This window comes from Piliocolobus tephrosceles, chromosome 8 (assembly GCF_002776525.5).
Source record: "Piliocolobus tephrosceles isolate RC106 chromosome 8, ASM277652v3, whole genome shotgun sequence".
NCBI classification, from domain to species: domain Eukaryota; kingdom Metazoa; phylum Chordata; class Mammalia; order Primates; family Cercopithecidae; genus Piliocolobus; species Piliocolobus tephrosceles.
In genome coordinates this window covers 43,245,825-43,272,345 of record NC_045441.1, presented here as the reverse complement: position 1 = coordinate 43,272,345, position 26,521 = coordinate 43,245,825, and positions in this window count along the sequence as shown.

Here is a 26,521-nt window from a genome sequence, read left to right as displayed (position 1 = left end):
ACAAAGCAGCTGAGTCAAGTTTTGGAATGAACCGATTTGCAAGGAGGTTGATGAATGGATTTGCCCTTGATGTTTTGCAGTTTTCATATCTTCCCATTCAAGAGAACACCTTACCTAACTTCTTCATTATTATCACTTTCTACATTGAGGAGACCCAGCCTAATTGGAGGGCCGAGAGGTCATGAAAATTCAAACACTCCAGGAAAAATAACAGTATTTGTTGATCCCTCTGAAAGAGATTTATCAGAACCTCTCCTGTTCTTTTCTTGCTAATGCCTCCGTTTGTCATGGTAAGAAATGTTATGATGATTTAGAAGTAGTCTGAGGAAAGTTTGCTAGCTTCAAAAGGGCAAAATAAAATTTTCCAAATTTGAGAAGCCAAAGTGGTCTTTTTCTTTAAAGTGTAACTGTGGGGCCTTCAGTACCTCAGTTTTAGAGAAATGAAGTGTTTTTGTGTGTTCCTATATAAGTAACACATGCATTTAAAAACACTCTGTAGAAAATGTGTTATTTTCAGTAAATGATATTTATAATTTTTTAGTTATCTCGGTATTGACACTTACCTTCTATACTTTGAACACCCTCTCATGAGATGCTGTACATCTTCTTTGCATATACTTATATTTTATATTGTCTGCCTTCCCTGCTCGTCTGTAATTTCTGTGAAATCAGAAAATGGCTCTCATATCCCCAGTTTCCAGTCACTAGTGAACTCCCTAAATGTAATTGAACATATGAATGAATATCGAATAAGACTTACTAAATTCATCATGACAATATTATATATGTCTTACAAATGAAAAAACAAAAAGTATGTTTTCTATTCAGGACTAAGCTTGAATCATTAGAGTGTGGCATTTCTGAAAGTATGTTCTACAGAAAATTATTTCTGGAGGATTTTAATAATCAGCAAAACAACCTTCCTCCTTTATTTAATAATTAAAGTAATTTGGAGAATGGAAAGTTGCTACATTAAGCAAAATTAGGTTACTTTACCAGTAGACATAGAAATGCATTAATAGGTATATAGAGCGGGCAAAGCTCTGGGTGGGGATTTAGACTTCTTTGACTGGCCGGAGGTCTTTTCAACAAGCTTCCTGCAGGAATAAAATTCTCCTTTGGGACCAGCTGTATTAGAACATGCCATTTATGCTTGTTTCATTGAATACTCCATTTTGATCTGTCTGCCTTTTGGCCTGATAAAATTTATGATTGCATGTGCAACGTAGATGTAGGAGAGAGGCAAAAACTGATTGAGAATTTCTTATGAACCCATGTCTAGCACTTGCAACAATCCTATGAGGAAAGCTCTATCATCCCCCTTTATATATGAGAAAGCTGAGACCCAAAGAGGTAAAGTGAGTTCCCGGTCAGCACAGTAGTGCTTGTGAGGAGATGGTGTCTCATTCTGGTTGGCCTGATTCCAGTGTCCAAGCTTGTTCCTCTGACTTCATCAAGTTTCCAACTTCCATGGTACCTGTCTTCATGCGGACCCAGGCCTTTTCATGGCACTGGCTGCATCCCAGAGTGAGGTGCCCGGGTGGTCCTGCCTCCACAGCTCCTTGTAAGAAAACCTGTGGATTTGCTGCTCCTCAGAGGCTTTCTTGTTCTGTTCTCAGGTCCAGTAGCTTGTGAGACTGGCTGTGTTTTCTGCCCTTTGATTCTTTTAAATGTCCCTACTTCTTTGTGATTATTCATCCTTAGACTAGTTCGTGTAGGTTTCTTCTTTTGCCGTCAAACTACTCTTGTCTAAGACAAAGCTTGAAAGAGGAAGATTGTTGTGTTGAGCTTTGAATGAATGCTGGACACTGTTAGTAAACTTCCTGTGTGTGCACAGGTGTGTGCATGTGTATGGAGAAGTGAGCCTCCAAACAACCCAGAGAGAATATGTGATGACAGCTCCGACCAGCAACTGAAGACTAGTCTGGAAGAGATGGCCGTGGACATGAATGGAGGCTTCTCACCATATTAGTTACACCAGAACACAATCACCAACTAGTCATCAATATTAGATGATTGTGTGAGACAAGGCTGTCAGGCAAAGAGAAATTAGGGAAGAAGGTTGTGTAATGCTAAAACTGCCACCAGGGTTTGAGTTTGCACCAAAGATTATGTGGGTGGCTCCTTCCATGCTCCTCCCCAGCTGTCCCTTCCTGTCCCACAGCACCTTTTGAATGGAGTGTTCACCTTCCCTTTCCCAGTCAGGAGTGTCCTTTCGCTACAAAGATTATCAGTCACTTGTATTTTGTGTACATTGTATATATTTCCCCCTGTTTATTTACATTTTGATTTTGTAAAGGAATTTTTAAGCGTACATAAAGTTTAAATTATATTAAACTATATATAGCTATGTGTATATACATAAATATATGTATTTTGTGTATACATAAATGTATGTGTTTTATACGCACACACATATATATTCATATATACACACACATATATAGACCCTTAGAGTTTCTCCTAGCATGTTTATTCTTTTTTTTTTCTTAGAAACTCAGTCCATTTAGGCTTAGTTTAAAGCTGTATTTCCCTCACTTATTTTTAAATATCTCTTATCAGGTAGCTGCTTTAAGTGGATTTTAGGACAAGTCTGAAAATCATGTATGTGTAAATAAATAAATTATCAAATATAAAAATAAATAAGCACCACATTCTCCCAGATGCCATAATCATTTCACATTCTTGGCACCTAGGGGTAGAGCCAGGCATGCCTCAAGTTCAGTCGGTGCTGTTTGAGTCAAGGGTCAGTAAATGAATAGTAACGTACTATAAACAAGGCTTCTAGAGGCTATCCTTCTGGTTCTCATAGCTTGTAGAAGAAACTTCTATTGAACTAGTACCATATGCAGGCATGCAGTCAAAGTTCTCTTTTTTCTTCCTATCTAGCCAAAGAATCACATTCTTTCATACATGAAAGAGAGAGGCAGCTTCTTTTTCCATCAATTGTGTAAAAGTGCCTAAATAGATAAAAATTGTGTTAACTTTCAATGGGATTTTTGCTTCTACCTAGAAGAGCTTTCCAGTAATGAAAGTTTCAGTCCTTTTCATATATCCAAAAGGTTGAATTGCCATATTTAGCCAATTAAAGGACAGGATGCCCAGCTACATTTGAAAAATAGCTCTAACAGCTGAATATTTGTAATTGATTGAAGAAAGCTTCATACAGGACATTAGAACATACTGCCAAAGTCAATACAGGATGTGGGGTGAGGACGCAGGAGATGGCAAGCCTAGGAAAAGATGGCCATCCCCAACGGTGGCTCATGCCTGTACTCCCAGCACTCTGGGAGGCCGAGGCAGGCAGATCACCTAAGGTTGGAAGTTCGAGACTGGCCTGACCAACATGGAGAAACCCCATCTCTACTAAAAATACAAAATTAGTGTATTTAGTGTATGTAGTGGTCCATGGCTGTAATTCCAGCTACGCGGGAGGGTGAGGCAGGAGAATCGCTTGAACCCGGGAGGCGGAGGTTGCGGTGAGCTGAGATCGTGCCATTGCACTCCAGCCTGGGCAATGGGAGTGAAACTCCATCTCAAAAAAAAAAAAAAAACAGATGGCCATCCCCACACCGCTGAAATAGCTCTCCTGCATAGAATCCTCCAGAAGCTCCCCACTCGCTCACCTGCAGCACTGCACTAAATGCTCAAAATGGTTCTTTCGGAGGCACTAAATTCAGTATATTTATTGAAGTCTTACTACATGGGAAGCACCTGCTGACCTACGAGAGATGTAACAATGACTGAGAATTGGTAGTATCTTCAGCAAGTTTAAAAAGAGATGAATCTGTACACAACCTTAAGGTATCATAAAAAGCACCATCCTAAAATAAAATATTGCAAGAAGTAATTAATTTTAAAAAATTTCTCTCTTCCCACCTCTTCATTCTTATAAAATGTAAGCTCCCTGGGGCAGTGATTTCTTGTTTTGCTTAAACTTATATTTCCAGTACCTAGAATGGCGTCTGGCACTTAGGAAACCCTCTGCAAGTATCTGTTAAATAAAAGAAAGGATTATTGAATGATAAAGAGGAAATGGAAATGAATTTAAAAAAAAAAAAAAAGGATCACAGGTGACTCCATAAAGGAGGACTGGTTATGAAGCTTTGTGTGGTGGAGATGGAAGAACGATGGTCTCAGTCTGAGAGAAAAGGATATGCAAATATGGAAGTCATGAATTTTATGGAAAGCCTAAAAACAGAGGACGGTGTTAACTGAAGTATAGAGATTTAAAAAGTACGTTGGATTTGTATTGTAGAGAAACTTGAAAGCTGTGTTGAGATATTTTGAACTTTATTCTATAAGTGAATATTAAGAATTAAAATGAACCAGGCACAGTGGCTTGTGTCTGTAATCCCAGCACTTTGGGAGGCCGAGTGGGAGTCCACCCTAAGCAACACAGGGAGACACTGTCTCTGCAAAAAAATTTTAAAAATTGGCTGGGTGCGATGGTGTGCACTTGTAGTCCCAGCTACTCAGGAGGCTGAGGTGGGCAGATCACTTGTGCCCAGGAGATTGAGGCTGCAGTGAGATAGGATTTCACCATTGCACTGCAACATAGGTGACACAGCAAGACCTGACTCAAAAATCAATCAGTTAAGATGGAACTAAGATGATAATAGGTGTTTCATGTAAATGATACTTTGCAGCCACATAAATCTGGAATATATTGTTTTTTACATGACTCTTAGAGATGAATGCAGACAAAATGACCCCAAGGATACTGCAGCAAAATCCAACTTTCCAATCAATTACATGCAAAAAATGGCTGTTTATTTCTAGCTAATTCAATGAATTATCAAACTAATTTGAGAATGGAGCCCTTTTCTCCAGGGCCATATTGAACTGTGGAGAGACTGATTCTGCTGAGCCTTGTTTTTCTCGGATAACTGGTTGTGTGGACATGTGAATCATGGCTTGGCTTTGTTCAGTTCAGTCTATTCTGTCAAACGACAATTTCATAAATGCAGAGTTAATTCAGAGACACCTGCATTCTAGTCTAGCTTTGCAACTAATTTGGGCTATTTATCCAACTTTCATGGGCATTTTTTTAAATTTTGCAACTGTAAGATGAACAGTCTGAATGAGACTATCTTTAATTTTTATGATATTATGCTCAACTCTCTTCTTACAAAGCCAAGATTCCAGCTCAGTAAGAAAATGTCCTTGAGATCCAAGGACAGGATGACCTCAGACGTGGGACGATGTTGCAACTTCCTCAGAGACACGTTCCCAGGCTTTTACATTTCTTCCTGTCTGGACACATCGTTTGTGTCCTGATGTTCAACAATCAGATCTGTCTCCTATCCTGGCCTTATCCCTGGAGAAGCAGGTGGTGCTCTGTCATAAAATTTTTGCCAATTAGTTTTTAACAAAACTGTTAAGGTCAAGATTCTGCTCCAGCTGATGAATTTTTTCCATATTGCAATCCAATTTTTGGAAATTTTGAGGATGTGCAATTCTAATTATTAAGATTACCATATAAATATGGACATGCCAAATAAGCATTATGAGAAATAACACTAGATTTAAATTGCTTAAAGTAAGCAATTACACCTGATAATATAGTCAAAGGACATAAAATAGTACAAGAACCCTTTTAAAAATGTAATTATCTTCTGTCCCTTTAATCTACCAACCTGGAAACATGTGGCTTTTGTGTTTATGTATGAAGGTAGGTAAATTTCTCACCAATCAAAATTTTAAAAGAATGAAGAAAAGGGACGATTTGTTCTTTCCACCTCATGCCAAAGCCACATATTTTCTCTTCGCAAATAAAGCCAACGCTTAGTTCTGCCTTACATAAAATGCTTTATACTTCTATATACAAGCAAATAACTATTTACTTCTCCAACTTTGTGCCCTAATGCTATCATTTGTTCTGAGCCTTTGGGAATGTGTGTATTGATATTGAAAAGATAGAAGTTATGACATCCAAGATTATCATGAATGTGATAATTCCCTTGTGATACGCATTCCCTTGTGATGATTCTAGCGTCTAAATCTAGCATCTAAATCTCTCAAATTTAGCACATCTCTCCAACCTCCTAGGCAGCTGCCCTGTTCAAGCCATGTTATGTGTTTCCTAGACTACTTCAGGAGCCCCTTATCCAAACTTGCAGCTTCCAGCCCTGATTTTTCCTATTCCATCTCCAGCCTGCAGCCAGACTGGGCTCCCAGACAGCTATTAATACTTCTGATTATACTGGTCCCCAGACCAAAACCCTTTCATGGTCCTTCCTGAGGTCTTCATTCCTTAAATTGTTTTGCAAGACCTAGAAAAATGTGGCCTGTGTCAAGTTCTCTAGTTTTTTTTTTTTTTCAATCCCAATCTTGTGTTCCATACTTCATTCATCTTTTCCATCTTTACATCAAGCTGGCATTCCTCTTAAGTCTCATCTTCTACTGAAACAATTTGTCTTTCCTCCTCCATTTTCTGTTATTCTGAAAAGCTCTTTAGGATCCTCAATAATTTTTATGACCATAAAGAGATCCTGACACCAAAAAGTTGAAGAGTTTCCATCCCAAGCAAGGACTTGGCAAGGAAAGCTGAGAGTGAACCTAGAGCCAATAAGTCTACACATACCACAGGGCTTCCAATCAGTTGGAGAATAGAAGTTCCAAGAAGAGAAGAACCACATTAGGCAGAAGAGAAGAAATCATGAAAGCGATGATTCGAGAAAAGTTTCCTCTGCTCTATCTTTCAATCTTTCTAGCTTTCATTTATGTTATCACATATTTAACTTTACAGAGCTCTTTTTGTTCTCTGAATATCCTGCCTTCTTCCTCTTTTTAACAGTATTTCTTTTTATATGTTTCATGCATTCTGTAGCTTTTTTATTATCTCTCAAAAAATATTCGTGGTTATTACCTTTGAAGTTTTCTTTTCCTTCCAAATTTCTGATCTTACATTTTCTCTTTCTCAGAGCTCAGGGACATATTTCCAGGTTAAAGGCACATTGCTGTCCAGCACTATGTGAAAATAATCTCACACATACATACATCATTGCAAATTTTGAAAATGCTAAGAATAAAGTAAAAGATGCCAATTGCGTTTAAGAAAGGGAAGAAGTAGTTTTTAAACGAAGAATTACGCATCAGAATGGGATCGAACTTGTTAACAGCAACATTGAAAGACAGAACATAATGGAATAACATCTGGATGGAACATCAATATTCTGAGGGTGATGTTTTCAACATGCATTTTGTGCAACCAGACTCTCATTTAGCGTGAACATAATATAAAGACATCCCCAAGCATGCAGAGTCTTTGAACTCAGCCCCAGGCATCCTTTCCCAGGAATCAAGGGGAGAATGTGCTCTGCTAAAGCAAGAAGATAACCAAGAAAGATGAAGTCAGGGGACCCAGTAACTTGGGAAACCAACATGAAAGAAAGGCAAAAGAGGTCCCCATGATGGTGATAGAAGCCCTGGGAGGAATACTGAGCAATCAGGCTGGAGCTGACCAGAACCAAGTAGGATGGGGCAGAAGCTCCAACAGAGGCTCCTTTAAGATGCTGGGATTGTTAGACTCCCTCCCAAGGAGTCACATGTATACTATGGGGTTGCAGAGGATGGAGGGAGACCACAGACTCTGGAGGCAGATCACATGGGTTGGAATAAGCTCTTTCATGTATGAGCTATGAATTTTTTCTCTTCATGCCTCACATGAAATATGAGGATAATAAGATAACTAATGTTAATGTTGTAAGCTTTTAATGAATTTGGAAGTGCTTGGAATAGTGCCTGACACACAGCAAGTGCCATGTTTATGTTACCTTGAAAATAGAGGAATTGACAGTTTGATAGATCAATAGATGACAAATCTACAGAGGGTAGAAAGAACATTGCATTACAGGGGCTATGTTAGGTGATAAATTAAGCATATAGAAAACTGAGCAAAACTAAAATAGACACTACTCCAGAGAAAACAAAAATTGAGTACCAAAGGAAAAATCAGTATTGAAGGTTTAGCTGTATAAATACTGAATATTGACTTAACAAAAATTATGACATAGCTCCATCAGTGGAACAGAATATAACAAGTGTGAGTGAATTGGTGGCATGTGTGATAATAGCTGTACCTTATTCTTCCATATAATAAAAATGCCAATAAAAGATGCCAATACAAATGCCTAGGATAGGAACAAATAGAAAAACTAAAATATAAGCATGTTTACATTTAGGAACATAAAAGTAAAACCCCAAATAATCCATTAATAGGAGAGCATAGTTTTTCCTAGTAAGGAAATTTTTTTTCCCTTGTATAGCTGTTTTATTTTAACTCTTTAAAATATGTGAATATATATTGTGTTAAAAATTAATGGGCAATAGAGAAAAGGAACAAAATGAATCAAGACAGGGAAGAAGAGAAGATTTAGTTTTGAGAAAATGTAATCAAAGAAAGGCACAAAAACTTAAAAGTAAGTTTCAATAATATCTGCAGAAATATTTCTGATTTAGTGAACAAGTTTGTAACATGAAACAGATTGCTTTGAAAATAGAGCAACGAAAATTTCTAGTAACAAAAAAGATTGCCAAAATAAAGTATTTAGTGGTAGGCGTCAGTAATTGATGGCCAGATTAGTAAACTGGAAGATAAAATAGAAGAAATATCCCCAAATATGGATTAAAAAGTCAAAATGAAAATATTGCAGAAATTTTGAGGGAGCCCGGGACAGTTTTAGGAGACTCAGTGTTTGTTTGATAGTTGTTTGAAATAGAACAGAGAGAAGGGAGAGAAGGAACTAATCCAAGAAGTAATAAAGTAAACATTTCCTGGAAGTCAATGTAAATCTTCAGTTGGAAGTGGCCATGAGATGCTGAGGAACAATAATGTAATATCTGGGAAAATTTTGATGATATTTCTGATTTCCAGTGATAAAGAGAAAATCTAACAACTTCTTGAGGGGAAAAGCCCCTGAAGAATTAGAGCGAGGCTGCAGTGAGGAATCTCTGGAGATGCCAACCTGGTTGTGCTTTGAACCTTCTTATGGGAAGAGAATTGTACTCATCCATCACAGTACTCCATGCTTGCAACCCAAATCCCTTCACACATGTAAACACTTCGCTACCCCTCTCTGGGATAAAAAAGAATTACTCTGGGTTGTATTTTAACAAAATAAAAAAAGTGAACCCAACAGAGGAAGTAGATATGTGTTACAAGGAAGGCTGATGACAGGACAAGCCAGTCCGTGAGACGCACAGTGAGTTCCAGTCATTGCTGGTGATTCTGCTAAAGTTTTTTTCTTCTTCTTTGTTTTTTGTTTTTGTTTTGTTTTGTTTTTGATGGAGTCTCACTCTTTTGCCCAGGCTGGAGTGCAGTGGCACAATCTCAGCTCACTACAACCTCCACCTCCTGGGTTCAAGTGATTCTCCTGCCTCGGCCTCCTGAGTTGCCAGGATTCAGGCATGCACCACCACACCCAGCTAATTTTTGTATTTTGAGTAGAGACAGGGTTACACCATGTTGGCCAGGCTGGTCTCGAACTCCTGATCTCAAGTGATCCACCGGCCTTGGCCTACCATAGTGCTGGGATTACAGGCGTGAGCCACTGTACCTGGCCTTGCTGAAACTTTTTATACAGCAGTTGAGAATGGATTGTTACAAATGTAAAAGATATAGTACAAAAATATTGACACTAAAATGCTACATGATTTTAACAAGTTACCATTGGTGAGGAGAAGAGTTAGTGAGGAAAACTGCAAAAATGTCTCCCCTGGTCTTTGAGGGTTGCCCAGCTGTTGTTTAATTCTCAACAATGAGTAGAAAGGTACACTTACTGACAGTTTGAGGTCAACCATTAAAAGAGAAATAGGATTTATGACTACAAAAATCACTAAAAGAAACAAATAGAAAAAAAATCAATTCAGAAAAAAAATCAAAAGAAAACATGAACTTGTTTTTAGATCTTAAAAGAGGATTAATGTTCGGTTACAAAAAACAGCATGACTATTTTTAGTTTCAACAGCAATACTTGAATCTATCATTTTCATTTGTCATTATGTAATGCTTGACAGTTTCTTATTGCTTTCCTGTTCTTCAATAGCAATTAGTTTATCATATCGTTGTGTCTGGATACAGTTTCTAAGAGTCTACTTGGTTATCTGCCAGACTGAGTTTCATAAAGACCACCCTGGAAATGAGAAGAGGACGCTGGCTGTCGTCTCCCTCCTTGTGTCTTCAGTATGGGCCCTGTGCTCTCTTCCCTTATCAGGATTTCAACTGCAGAATACCCATATTATACAATTAAGATTTTTTTTTACTCTATTGCATTGCTAAAATCCAATTAAAATGATAAAGAATGAAAAGAATCAGAATACAAGGAAAAACCCCTCATCTTTAATGAAACAGAGAAGCAGCTAAAAGTGCAGCCTTAAATACAAAATATGCAAAGGATGTGTGTCTTGAGCAGGAGAGTGCAAGGAAGCTGAAGAGTACAGCCCTGCTGGCTCAGACTCGACGCAGGAAGAGTTTCTTCACAGATGGCATCATCTAGAAAGGCCCATCCAGCAATCTTTTGAGTAGATAGGGGTGTGACGGCATGACCAGGCCATGGAGAAGGGAGAACCATCCTGTGGAAACAGCAGGAGGCCTGATGCTGAAGGAAAACCCAAACTGGCACTTTACACCTGTATGTGACCTGGTCCAGGGAGGGTGCAGAGGTGAGGGGGTGAAGAGAAAAGAAACAAGGGCTCTGGTTTAGCCTACCTACAGTCAGGCTAACTCCTAAACCTGAAGGAGATAAACTCAAAACGAACAGAAAGTAACAAACTTGGTAAGAGTGAGTTTGAGAAAAAAATACCAGAATGAAAGCTCTAGATGGCCACAGCCCTATATCTTCCTGCTCCTCTCCACAGCTAATTATCAAACCTCGCTGCCCCCTGCAAAGAGGAATGCCACAGTTAACAAGAAATGAACAGAGGCACTGCAGAGGGAAAGAGGCAAGGGCATGAGCAGCAGATACACAACGATCGCACATTACGTGAAAATTACCCTGTGGAAGAGGAGAAGATTCTCCAGAGTCTCAACAAATTACTATGTAATCTCTTAAAGCTAAAGAAAGAAAGCAAAAAAAAAAAAAGAGCCATGTTTTCAAAGTAGAGCTTATACAGCAGAGAAGAGTTAAAAATGAGCTGGTCTGCTTAGCCTTGCTAGTAATTACTGAAATGCAACTGAAAACACAAATGAGATACGCTTCAGAATCACATTTGGCAAGAATTAAAAATCTGAAAGTATTACGTGTTCTTGCTGAGAGCAAAGAAAACTTGTGGCACTCTCCTAACGAGCTGGGAAAATGGTATAATCATATCAGGGGGCAGCACCTAGTCAAGTTTAAAAGGCACAGACCTTAAGACCCAACAATTCCATTCCCAATTCTACAGCCTAGAACAACTCTCACCAAGGTATACAAAGATTGACATTCGTATGTGTCAGGGTGAGTGTTCATGAATGTTAATGACAGCATTGTAACAGGGAAAGATGAGAAATAACCTAAGTGTTCGTTATTAGGAAAAGGGGTAAATAAATTGTGACATATTCTTAAAATGGAATTATATAGAGCAGTAAAAGTAAAAAACTGGAAGTATATGTTTCTATGTAAATATCACAATGAATAAAAATAAGTGGCATGCAGATTTGTACTCTTAAGAGACGTGATAAATTTATTTTTTCAGCAATTAAATTGATGCTTACTCTAGACTTTAAGGCTATAACAGTGAATAAGACACAAAAATATCTTCCTTTATGGAGAGTCTCTTCTGGGGGGGAAACCAGACAATAATCAAAATATATAAGCGTGTTATGTAGTGTATTTGAAGAAGTAAGTGATATTGAGAAAAAATAAGCTGGGATGGAGGGGATGGAGAGTTGAGAGTGTTGCAGTTTTGAATAGGATGATGGGGCTAGGCATCCCTGACAAGTGACACTTGAGCAAAGCTTGAAGGAAGTGAGAGAGCTGACTGTGCAGCTATCTGGGGGGAAGAGTGTTCCAGGCGAAAGGAAAAGTAAGTGCGAAACCCTTAAGTCAGGAGCCCCCTGGTCTTTGTCAACGAATAACAAGGTGTTACAAGGGGGAGCTGGGTGCAAATGGTGGGGAGTCTCCAAGGAGAAAGAGGAGGACAGGTTCTGAGGAAGTAGGGGGGCCTGGAGCAGACTTCGCGGGCCACTGCAGGGGCTCTGGCTTCTCTGAGATGGGAGCATTGGAAGGTGTGCTGTTTTGCTGTGCTGAAGAATAACATATCTGCTTTTCTGAAACTTTTGTTTGGAAATAATTTCAAACTTACAGAATAGATACATGAAAAAGACTGATATAAAAATACCTCTATGTCCTTGAACCAGCTTCACCTGTTGTTAACCCCATTAGCTCCATCATTTGTGCCCATGTGCTCTCTCTATATACACACATGCACGTAGGTGTCTTTCTTAAAAAATAAAGAAAAAAAGGACATGTTTAGAATAGTGCTTATAAAACAAGAGAAGATAAACAAGAGCTGGAGTGCTATTTTCACCAGTAATTGAGGAAAATTAAAACAAAAATAAGATAGACTTTCACTACCATCAGATTTGGAAAAGAAATTAGTTCTGACAATAATGTTATTGATGATGCACAATAAAAGAAATTCATATGTATGTGTCTGGGTGTGTGTGTGTGTACATATACATGTTCCTGTATATGTGTGTATATATGTATAGATGTGTATACAAACATATATACATACATGTTTATATGTATTGTGTATATATGTATATATTACATATGTGTATATAAACATATATATATACAATACATACACACACACAATTTTCCCCCGTAACATTTGAGAGCATGTCATGACCTTTACTCCTAAATCTTCAGTGTGTATTTCCTAGAAATAGAAAATACACAACCACAATACAATTATTAATTTCAGTAAATGTAACATTGACAGAGTATCTTAATCTACTGTACATATTACAATCTATCAGTTGATCCAAAAATGTCTTTATAGCATTTTTCTGCCCAGGACAAGATTTGGTGTAGAGTCAGCTGTTGCTTTTAATTAGTAGAGAGGGCAGAAGAAAAAGAAACCCTAGAATACAAATCGGCAAAAATTATTTCAAACACACAAAAGAACACAATATATGTGAATGGTGTACAATTCCTACTTAAAATGCAGGGACTTTCAGATAGGACTTGAAACAATTAAGAAAGCTAGTCATAAAAAGCATATCTTAAAAAGAATAGACCTAGAAAGGACAAAAGATATTCCAAGTATCGTCTAACAAAAATAAAATAAAAGTGCCGATATCAACAAGATACATGTAGGAAAGACTAAGCATAAAATATGAAAAAGTGGGATAGTATTCCTTAATAAAAAGCATTTCATCAAAAGGTGATAGTAATCAACCTTTGTGCTTCAAATGAGAAGATTAATATTTATATAAATAAATACTCAAGGAATTATTAACTGATCCACAATCAGAGTGAAGAGAAAAACTCTTACAAACTGATGGTTCAAGTAGAAAAACAAACTTACAGAGAATTTGAGCAACAGTATTAACAAACTTGTTTTTGGAGATTTATACCAAACTTTATTCTGAAACAAAAGAGCACATTTTTTTTTCTAATGGCAATGAATTATAAAATAATTTTCATCCCGTATCAGGCTATAAATAATGTCCGCACATAGTTAAAGATACATAAATAATAGAGACCATGTTATCTAAACTAAGAAAAATATAAATAGATATATTAACAAAGAATAGTAACAAAAATCTATCCAACTAGGGATTAGATATGAAGTTTAAAAAGAAAGAAAGGAACTAGTTAACATTTTTGGCAGATGCTGTGTCTATATTAGAAACTCTGAGTATAGCAACAAAATAGAGATTGAAATAAGAACAACAAATAAATATTGTTCCCCTGCATAGTGACAAAACCCAATTATAAAAATATAATACAGAACAATTCAATTTACAATAACAACTCAAACTATAAAATTTCTAGAAATGAACACAGTAGAAATTTTATTAGACCTCTATGTGGAAACTACACAATTTATGAAAGAAAAAAATTAAAAATAAATAAATAGAAGCTTGGTGTGGTGGCTCACACCTGTAATCCCAGCATGTTGGGAGATTGAGGTAGGGACATTGCTTGAACCCAGGAGCCATGTTCAAGCCTCTGCACTCCAGACTGGGGGACAGGGTGAGACACTGTCTCAAAAATAAATTAACGAAATAAAATAAAAATAGAAAACAATGTTCATGGAAAGGAAGATTTATTATACTAAACATGCCAATTAATTTGGAATTACCCGGTAAAATTAGCCTTACACAAATCAAAATTTTAAGGTAGTTTTGTGAAAACCTAAATTGGGCAAGTTATTTAACTTATTTGTCCTCAGTTTCTTTATCTGTAAAATGAGGATAATCCATCTTCATAGGACCGCTGTGAGGATTAAAGGAGATAATATGTACAAAGGGCATTGAACAATACTGAGTATATGTTGACTGCTATGGAAATGTGTATTGTTTTTTCCTTTTCTATGTAATCATATATGGTATATTTTATCTTATTCTCAATGAATAATTTACTATTATTAAGATGTATTACTTTTATAAGGTGCAATAAATGAATAGAAAGGATCCATATAAGAAGAGAGGAGAAAGAACAGCACTAACTTTTATTGTGTATCTAGCATGTGCAGTGATGGTTCATGTATAATACATTGTGTCCTGGTCTGAGGCAGAGGAGGGGGTATGAGGAGGAGCCAGGCCTAGCAAGGACATTCACTCCCTTGCCTCACATCTTGTAGGATAGTCTTTAAAGAAAACAGTTTATGTGTGCATGTGTCTTTATAGCAGCATGATTTATAATCCTTTGGGTATATACCCAGTAATGGGATGGCTGGGTCATATGGTATTTCTAGTTCTAGATCCTTGAGGAATCGCCATACTGTTTTCCACAATGGTTGAACCAGTTTACAATCCCACCAACAGTGTAAAAGTGTTCCTATTTCTCCACATCCTCTCCAGCACCTGTTGTTTCCTGACTTTTTAATGATTGCCATTGTAACTGGTGTGAGATGGTATCTCATTGTAGTTTTGATTTGCATTTCTCTGATGGCCAGTGATGACAAGCGTTTTTTCATGTGTCTGTTGGCTGTATGCATGTCTTCTTTTGAGAAATGTCTGTTCATATCCTTTGCCCACTTTTTGATGGGTTATTTGTTTTTTTCTTGTAAATTTGTTTGAGTTCGTTGTAGGTTCTGGATATTAGCCCTTTGTCAGATGAGTAAATTGCAAAAATTTTCTCCCATTCTGTAGGTTGCCTGTTCACTCTGATGGTAGTTTCTTTTGCTGTGCAGAAGCTCTTTAGTTTAATTAGATCCCATTTGTCAATTTTGGCTTCTGTTGCTGTTGCTTTTGGTGTTTTAGACATGAAGTCCTTGCCCATGTCTTGTCCTGGATGGTATTACCTAGGTTTTTGTCTAGGGTTTTTATGGTTTTAGGTCTAACATTTAAGTTTGTAATCCATCTTGAATTAATTTTTGTATAAGGAGTAAGAAAAGGATCCAGTTTCAGCTTTCTACTTACGGCTAGCCAATTTTCCCAGCACCACTTATTGAATAGGGAATCGTTTCCCCATTTCTTGTTTTTCTCAGGTTTGTCAAAGCTCAGATGGCTGTAGATGTGTGGTATTATTTCTGAGGGCTCTGTTCTGTTCCGTTGGTCTATATCTCTGTATGTTTATTGCAGCACTATTCACAATAGCAAATACTTGGAATCAACCCAAATGTCCATCAGTGACAAACTGGATTAAGAAAATGTGGCACAGATACACCATGGAATACTATGCAGCCATAAAAAAGGATGAGTTCGTGTCCTTTGTAGGGACATGGATGCAGCTGCAAACCATCACTCTCAGCAAACTATCGCAAGAACAGAAAACCAAATACCGCATGTTCTCACTCATAGGTGGGAATTGAACAATGAGATCACTTGGATGTGAGAAGGGGAACATCACACACTGGGGCCTATTATGGGGAGAGGGGAGGGGGGAGGGATGGCACTGGGAGTTATACCTGATGTAAATGATGAGTTGATGGGTGGTGACGAGTTGATGGGTGCTGACGAGTTGATGGGTGCAGCACACCAACATGGCACAGGTATACATATGTAACAAATCTGCACGTTGTGCACATGTACCCTAGAACTGAAAGTATAATAAAAAACAAAACAAAACAAAAAAACCTCCTTTAATTTCAGAGGGGCCTAATGGCCTGCAAGGAAGGCACTGTATTTTGCATCCTCCCTTGAGGCAAAGCGTGGTTATACTCTTTTGGGAAATGGGCAGAAATGATGACTGCATCTTCTTTCTTAGAAGTTCCAGCCACTCTCTTTCCCTATCCTATAGTCTTGAATGCAGACATGGTGCTGGTGAGATAGTTCTGCCCATTAAGAAAAGGGGAACATCCCAAAAACTGGTAGAACAATCAAACAAAAGGAGCCTGGTTCTTGAATGCCCTCTTAGATCAAAGACTTCTGCTTACCCTGGATAATTTGCTTACCCCTGGTCTGTCATATAAGAGAGAAATAAATTTCTATGTAGTTTGAATCAAAAAAAAAAAAAAAAAGGAAAAGAAAACAGTTTATGCTTTTTTTATTAAAAGAAAAGGAAAGGTACATTGCAAATATGACTTTACAATTGATAATCCAATAGGGTGGGATTTTTTCCTATCATCCCCTTTATCTGTTTCCTTAAAAAATTGATCCTTTTTGTTACAGAGTCCCCACTGCAGTTTGATAATATGTAATAATAATGCCTATTTTTAAATTGCATTCAGCCTAAGTGTGATATAGCTACAAAACAATCTATCACTTTCTACTACCTAACATACAACTTCTATCAATCCTGTTGGCGTATATTTTAATCTGATTTGCACATGAATATTTTGTTAGTGATATTCAGTGTGAATATGATTTTATATCTTAGCTTTAAAACTCAGCATATTATAATCACATAATTTTCTGTTCCTAAATTATTTTTAAAGCTGTAATTCTGCAATGCTGTGACCCATGTGGCACGGGTCAGATGGGGTTACAGGAAGCTGCCAGGGTGGAGCCCCCTCCGCCCCCACCACCGCGGAGGTCCTCCTGCCTGTGCCCTGGGAAGGGGAGCTTGGAAATCCCGCTGCAGTGATTTCAAGTCCGAGGGGACGCCGCAGCGTGCTGATGGGTGTTTTTGTTCTTTTCTTCTTTGTGCTTCAGTTAAACAAGAAATCAGGTCCAGAGGCGAGTTTAAGGCATTCGTGGCTTCATGTGTAGCCACTGCCTGTCGGCCTTTGACGTGCACGGCCCTGGGGAGAGGGACAGTGGGGCTCTGTCCGCGCTCCCAAGAGCAGGTCCCCGCGGCCCCGCCTCGGACCCTCCTGGTGTGCGCCCAGTGCCAAGTCCGTCTGTACTCTCTTATTCAGCCGGAACAAGGACTGTCTGCAGCTGCTAATGATGTCGTGTCAAAACTGAAGCGAGGACACCATAGTGATGGGAGGTGGCTGCCAGGGAACCCACAGCCTGAAAACCCTGCATGAAAGGACAGGAAAGTGACACTAACAAGTTAGTGCCCAAATATCCATTAGGTGGAAAACAGAGTGTGCTACGGATCAATATAAAAAGAGAGAGAAAATGCAAATTAGTCATCCTTGGGTGACTAAACAAATTATATTAAACCAACAAATAACCACTCTTCCCCGTTACTTCCAGCCCGCTCTGCCGGGAGCTGGAAGGAGGGCCTGGAGAGGCCGGCAGAATTTCTGCAGAGCGCGCACAGGGCTTATGTCCCAGCTCTAAGGTGTGGACATGAAATTTTGCAGTCACACGTTTTCTTGTGAATCTGTGATACATTTGTAAGATACATTTAAAAAGTTTGCCTTAAATGAAATGTGGGAAAATTAATGAAAAATCGCATATGAAGTGCCAGAGACATCATGAATGGGCTCATTCTCTTAGGAAAAGAAGACAATAAGAAAGAGATTAAGCTATTTTGATAGAGTTCATGACTGTGACCCTTGAAAAGTGTAACAGTTGACATGCTTTATGAATTATAAGAGAAAAGCTGATTTCTGTTTGTCTAGTTTTGAATTATTTCATGATGTTATTCCTGGCAGGGACTGTATTTGGAATATGCATCATATCATAAATAATTAATTATCTGAAAATTAAACTAGCCAGATTCTATCTTATTCTCAATGAATAATTTACTATTATTAATTTTAATATAAAAGTAACTATTTTTTCCTGGTTATTTCTGATTATAAAAGAATTGTATACTCAGTAGAAAGTTTATGAATCAGTTGAAACTATAAAAATGCAGACACAAAATGTCTATAATGTATCCACTCAGGGAACCAATACTAACACATCTGGAATATTTTTCAAGAGTTTTCTTTATGTATTTTTTAGAATAACTGAACTCATATTATATATTTTTTAAATTTTGCTTTGGATACAGTGTTATTTAAAACTATAGGAGACATGCTTAATAAATTTAATTTTAAAGATTGTATAATCTGTTATTGATATATTATGATTTAATTATTTATTACCATATTAAAGGAAAGTTTAAATGTTTTCCTTATTAAAGGTAATCCTAAATTGAATATACTTGACTTAAATATTTGTCTACCTTTCAGATTATTACCTTAGAATAAATTACCCCAGCAGTGGAATTGCGCTGTCAGTAAGTATGGAAAATAATACCATTCTTGTTAATATTGTCAAAATTCCCTTTAGATAAGTTTCTGTTTGACTCTCACTAGCAGTAGCTGAGCTAATGAGCTCTATCCATTATCCTCATTTCTTTAATATTCGTTACTTTAGCACTGAAATGATCTCATTTGAAATTGGATTTTTTTTAATAATTAAGAAGTTGATATCTTTCGAATGTGTACTAACCGATTACAATTCATTTTATGGTGTGGTTTATTGGTTCATGGGCTTTGTTTAAAAGATGACCTTGCTTACGTGGAATAAATGGGTAATTAATTTGGACAAACCTTCCACTAAAAACAGCTAGAAAATATGGCAAAATATTTGTTAGATACCATGGAAGAGCCAATAACTCAGTGAAGCACTGGGTCAGGGTAAGGGGAGAAGTGAAGCCAGGCAGGTGGCCATGGATTTAGGAGTCTTTATCTCAGGAGTTGTTTGCTGGTGTCAGAGGAAACAGCTGAGAGGCTGAGCTGCAATTTGGGCAGCTTCACGGGGACAGAGGATTCAAGACTTGCCAAGAGGAAAGATGACTGGCAAATCTGGGCTTCACTTTTCACTGGGACCCTGAAGAGCTGCTCCCAGGTAGTGAAGTATAAGTCAGTGGGCCTTACCAGAGACTGCAGCTCAGCTAGGAATCACCTTGGTTATTCACGTTGGATTAGGGTCATCTTCAGGTGCAAGTGTCTCCAGGCCTCTTGCAAGAACAAATTAAATCCTCTCTGGGGAAAGATAATGTCATAGTAGATCTGACCTTACTTCTACAGGCAATTTTCCAAACATGATGTCGATATCTGACACTTCTTTTATGTCTCTTGAAATCTTCCCAGTTCTCACTCTTACTTTAGCCACTGTTAGCCACTGTTAGCATGTAGTACATGCCACTGTAGAAAAGACTCCATTTGATATTTGATAAATAATTTGTGGTATAATCATACAATGAAATTTTCTTCTGCAACGAAAATAAACAGTTCTAGGTACATGCAAAAACATGAATGGCTGCATGCGGTGGCTCATGTCTATAATCCCAGCACTTTGGGATCCTGAGGCAGGTGGATCACTTCAGCCCATGAATTTGAGATCAGCCTGGGCAACATGGTGAAACCTCATCTCTACCAAAAATACAAAAGTTAGCTGGGCATGGTGATATGTGCCTGTAGGACCAGTTACTCAGGAGGCTGAGGTGGGAGGATGGCTTGAGCTGAGGAGGTCAAGGCTGCAGTGAGCCACCTTGCACTCCAGGTTGGGTGACACAGCAGGAACTTGTCTCAATAAATAAATAAATAGATCTTACAATCTTAATATTGAACAAAAGAAGTCAGATATGAAGAATACATATTAAATCATTCTATGTATACAAAGTTCAAAAACAAGCAACCATAAACTCTAACAAAGTAAAGGGAGAAAAATCATATGGCCATTTCAATAAATGCAGAAAAATCATACGATAAAACTCAGTGTTCCTTAGCAAACCTAAAGTAGTGAACATATTCATTAGTGAGATATTGAAAGTTTTCCCTTTTAAATTGGATGCCTACTACCGGAGGTTCCTTGCCAGTAAAATAAAGAAAGATAAATCAAATATATAAAGATGGCAAGAGAAATAAAATTGCCATTATTTGCAGACAACATGATTATGTGTGTAGAAAATATAGATGACCTATTAGAATTAATGAGTAAATTTAGCAAGATTGCTGGATAGACTTGAATATGTAACACACAATTTTAGGTTTATATGTCATCAAGGATTAGACAACAAAATTAAAAGTAATACTATTCACAGTGACATCATAAAACATTAAATATCTAGGGATAAATCTAACAATAGATAAGGTTTCTACACTGGAAACTTGAAAACAGCATTGAGATAAGTTAAAGAAGACAAATAAGCAATGCTACCTACTTTGTCCTTGAATCAGAAGATTGTATATTATTAAGATGCCAGTTTCCTGTGAAATGATTAAACTGATACAATCCCTCCTTAGAAATGGCAGCTGTTGTATGTGCACATATGTGTAAACTGTTAGGATAATTCTAAAATTAATACGTTTAGTCCCAAGACACACAGGAAGAAGAATTAAAAATTTGAAGGATTTATACTCTGGATATAAAGATTTATTATTAAACTGGAGTAATTAAAAAACTGTGTCATTGGTGCAAGGATAGATAAACAGATCAAATGAACAGAACAGAGAGTAAAGAAATAAGTCCACATGTATACAGTCACTTGATTGGAGAGTAGTGGCAAAAGGACAATAAATAAATGATGCTAGATTAGCTGCATATCCATAAGAAAAAGGTTTAATCTTATCCTCAATTCAAACTCACCACAAAACCAAAACCCAAGTGGGTGATAGATCTAAATGTGATAAATAAATCAATAAAATATCTAAGGACATAACAGGAGAATATATTTTCAAGAGTAGAGAACATTTTCCTAAACGCCAAAAGTGTTAACCATTACCCCCCAAAAAAGTAATTATAGGAAGACTATATTAAAACTAAGACACTTAATATAAGCCAAATGCAAGCCCCTGAGTCACAGAAGATATTTGTTGTGCATATAACTGACAAGGGACCTGTAACAACAACAAAAAAACTTATTTTGAGGTGGGTCTCATTCTATTGCCCAGGCTGGAGTACAGTGGGGCAATCATAGCTCACTGCAACCTCCAACTCTTGGGCTCAAGTGATCCTCCCACTTCAGCCTCCTGTAGTTAAGACTACAGGTGTGCACCACCATGCCTGGTTAATTTTTTAGATTGTTTGTAGAGATGGGACCTTGCTATGTTGCCTAGGCTGGTCTTCAACTCCTAGGCTGAAGTGACTCTCCCACCTCGGCTTCTCAGGCACTGGAATTATAGGTGTGAGCCACTGTACCTGGCCTCAAAAATTTTAAAATGCCTAAAATCTATTTTTAAAATGACAAACAACACAATAGAAAAAGTGGGCAAGAGATTCTAACAGGAAATTCGCCGAAAGAATATACAAATGATCAAAACACATATGAAAAAGTAATCATGCTCATTAGTCATCAAGGAAATGCAAATTAAAGCCACAATGAAATTTTGTTATACACCAAATAGAATGGCTAAAATTAAATAGGATGACAGTAGTAAGCACCTATAAAAATGCAGAGCTCTCATATGATGCTGGTGAGAATGTCAACTGGTAGAGTCATTTGGAATACTGTTTTCTATTATATATTAAAGCTGAATTTATGCATGCCCTAAATCCCTGTAATTCTACTTCTAAGTTTAAACCCAACAGAAATGTATAGGGATGTCAAAAGATGTGTACAAGAATGTTTTATAGGAACATTATCTTTAGTAGACAAATACTAAAAACAAATCAAAATTCCATCAAGATTTTAATGAATAAATAAGCTGTGATATATTCATACAATGGAATATTATTCAGTAATTAGGATGAACTAATTATGGCTGCACACAATACAACACTATAAATCTTGCAAACATGATACTGAGAGAAAGAAGCCAGACACAAGAAATGCATACCATATGATGCCATTGTATAACAAGGTTCAAATGAAGATAAACCTAATCTACGATGTTAGAAGTGAGGACAACGGTTGCCTTCGGAAATGAGCACAGGGTACCAATAGCAAGGAGATTAAGAGGAGCATATGGGGTTTGGGATTGTTCTAACTCTTGGTCTGGGTTCTAATTTCATGATATATGCCTTTGTGATAATCCTTCCTGCTGTGCACTAACGTAATATACTTTCTGAGTATATTCATATTTCATTCAAGGTATTCCTAGGATGGAAAACAAATAAGTCTTTTACAGGTTTATGATATTAAACAGCCAAGGGTAGAAGCAGCTTCAAGCTCACTCTGATCTTGTTACTAAGAAATCTTCATTAAATGTGCAAGTGTAACACGGGCAGCAATGTTAAGACGCTGACCCAGGGTTTGGCCAAGTGCCTTAAATTTATTCAGTTGGTTTCCCATCTTGGCCGTCCTTCATCACATCTTTACTTATTATACTCCATGGGTAATCTCATCCTAGCCAGTGGTGTTAACTACTGCCTCTGTGTTTAAGCCTGTATACCAAGCATAAATTGAACAATTATAATAATTCCCTCAGTCCCATCTAGTCAGGGGTGATGTTTTTGTTTCTATGGGGAATAATTTGTTGTATTTCACATAGAATTGCATAACAGATATTGTTTGGTTGATGCATGGTCTCAAGGATTGTAATTTGGTTACAATTAGTTAGCTATTAACTAATGATTACTGATCGATGAACTACACTACCTTCTCCCAGCATGGATTATAGCTATTCCTGCCATCCCTTAAAAATCATTTTTCTAAGCCAACTAATGCCCAAACCATCTTTCCAAGGATGTTTGTCTAGCAAACAGCCAGGCTGCGTGGAAATATCTCTCTGGAGCAGAGGGCAGACTTGTTTTCTGTGCAGTGTGATAAAGATGATGTCTCCTTTGGGGAAAAGGCAAGTAGGTTTACTTACAGGCCCCTTATAAAGGATGGGGGTTTCCTGAGTTTGGGGGTTCTTTGGCTGCGATGTATGCACAGCTTCACTTACTTGCCTCTTCACTCCCCTATGGAAATTGCGGGGTGAAGGGACTGAAACAAGCACAAAACTCATGCTACCTGCTGTGCTGTGAGCAAAAAAAAAAAGTTGTTTATGACCTAGGAGTCTTGTCTCTCCGGCCAGCATCCGTGAAAATGTGGCAGGCTAAACTGTTTGTCTACAAGGAGAGTAAAATTTCAGACCTTTTGTCATTCTTGAAAGAGATATACTTGGCTTCATCTAGTGTTGCTACTATGTTTGCAATACAGCCCCAAACCTAGATTCTGAGTTTAACAGTATCCTAGATAAGTACCAAGATATAATAGGCCTTAACTGCATAAGTTGGACAGTGACCAAACAGCCCCCTTCACTCCCCCTCTGCCTAGGGTGTGGGCTTCACACTACTACCTCCCAAGTAGTCAAGGAGCCTCAGCCTCGATTCGGGGCAAAGAGTCTTGGCCTGTGTTTTTCTGCAGGAGAATAGTCCCTGGAGAGGAGGTTGTGCCAGTTCCCAAACACTGACCAGTGTAACTCAAAATGAAATATTCAATGGCTGATAAGTGATTTGTGTTGATGGTGCTCCCAAAATGGGTAGAATAATAACTCAGCACGGAGTTCTCTTCCATGCTCTTCAAGAAATGTTCTTGATCAGCTTCCAACATTGAAGAATGAGGTGTCTCCATTTCCTCTTCCTTATAATCCTCATAGTCTCTGACCCTATTTTTTAAACAATCTTTCTCTTTAGGCTTTCATCTAGTCTCTTACACTGAGAAGTGTTACTGTCCAACCGTGCATCCTACTCACCACCCTTCGTTTCTGTTCTCATACAACATTCTCACTTCCTTGCCATGTGACCTTGAGTAGTAGAGTCTGGAGACACTGGGGTACATTTGAAAAAAATTAAAGAAAGTTTTTTTGACTTATTTTCCATTCATATTTGTATTTCTAATCCAGCGTGTTCTTCTGATATTTGGAACCATCTATTCAGCTGTATGATGGACATCTTCCCTTGGGTGCCCTCAGGAATCTAAAGCTCAAATGCTGGAGACGCAGCTCCCCGTGTTCACACTCAACACACTCCTCCTCCTTTTGTGGACTCTAAACCAGTGATTGACATTCAGGCCTATTCAAAATAGATTGTGTGTCAGCTCTCACTGAAAGAGGGTGATTAGAAATGCTAATGTCAAGTTCCCTTTGAATCTTCTGAGTGCAAAACACTTGGCTTCAGAACTTTGTCTTAATGAATGAAAATGAAAGACACACACAGTGAATATTTTTCCACTTGGAAGGATTTATGTGTATTTTATTTACCTCAAGTTGCAACTAACAATTTTGATGGTTCTTGTAACTCTCCTCAGTGACTACAGTATAAGACAACTTCAATGTTTAGAGGGGAAGAAAAGATTTGCAGTAAGAAACATTGTGTTCACTGCCTCTTACCTCTACTTGTGACTCATACTTAACAACATTAAAAGTAATGTATATTTGCAGGTTTCAGGCAAGGAATAGACTCTATTAGGAATTCCATCCTAAAAATATATCAAGAAATATTTGTACTCATTTGAGTTCTTTCTGTGGATTCTTATTTTGAATATAATTAACATAGTGCAAGCTGAGAGGCCTGCTTGGCATTACTAACACTGGTTGATGGGTATTGTCATTGGTTCTTGATAAGATAATTGTTTTAATAAAAAATTGTTTTAAGAAATAAAGATGCAAAAAAGGTAACTATTTTGCTAACAAAATGTTGTGAATTTTAAAATGTCATGTTAAGGTGTGCTGGCCTCAATGGAAGAGTAATAAAACAGCATGAAGTTTAGGGATACATTAGTCAGAAACTCCTTTGACCTTGCCATTCAGGAACAAACTCATGTCATAGGAAAAAAGAGCAAAAGGAATCAAATAAGAGCCAAGTAAATTAGTCAAATTTTGGTGTTTTTCCTCTTTCCTACTGCTAGAAAAACCACCCTTAAAATTTTGCTAAAATGTCATTAAATAACAGTTGATACCTCTAAGGGAGGAGACCACCCCTCATATTGTCTATGTCCAATTTCTGCCTCCAAAGAAAGAAGAAGTAAAAACTAAAAGGCAGAAATGAAATCCACAGGCAGACAGCCTGGCGCCGTGCCCTGGGCCTGGTTAAAGATTGACCCCTGACCTAACCGGTTATGTTATCTATAGATTCCAGACATTGTATGGAAAAGCACTGTGAAAATCCCTGTCCTGTCCTGTTCTGTTCTGTTCTGATTACCGGTGCATGCAGCCCCCGGTCAGTTACCCCCTGCTTGGTCAATTGATCACGACCCTCTCATATGGACCCCATTAGAGTTATAAGTCCTTAAAAGGGACAGGAATTGCTCACTCAGGGAGCTCGGTTTTTGGAGATGTGAGTCTTGCCAAAGCTCCTGGCTGAATAAAGCCCTTCCTTCTTTAACTTGGTGTCTGAGGGGTTTTGTCTGCCACTTGTCCTGCTTCTCCTTCACCTACACTGAGAATTTTTTGCTGCACAGACCTTCAAGCTTGAGAAGTTTATAACAGTATGGGAATAAAAACACGAAAGATATGCCTTGATGTCATTCTCAACACCAGAGCACCATCTGTTACATTGCTCTCCTATCTTGTGTCTTATTCTCCAGTATTAAATCCCTTCATTTTTCTCTATGTAATCACTGAAGTGGTCTTTCTAAATGCAAAATTTACTGTATCACTTCTCTATTTATAAATTGCAATGGCTCTTGATTAGTCATAAGTTAAAGAGCAACTTCTTAGTATGTCATTCAAAGTCATTCACAAGCTAGGCCTAATCTATTTCCAGCCTCATCTCTTGATCCCACCTCCCCCAACACCCTGGTTTCACCGTATCCCAGTTATGCTTTAGTGCCCAGCCTTCCCCGAACCTCCACACCCGCCTTGTCAGTTTCGCGCCCCTGTGCTCTCTGGGCCTGGGCTCTGACCTCTATTCCTCACTGCAGACTATCTATCGCTGAAGATCCTCTAAGGTTCAGCTCAAATATTACCTCTCAGCCAGGCAGTCCCTCTCACCCCCAAGGAAGAGTAAATTGCTCTATCTCTTAGCTTCCCTTGAAACATTGCATTTCCACTAGTGGGGTATACACATCACATAACATTGTTGAAATCTGTGAGTTGTCTGTAGTATGATTTGTCTATCTCCTGGTATCTCTTAGAAGGAATTTTTGTTTCCTGTTCACAAGGT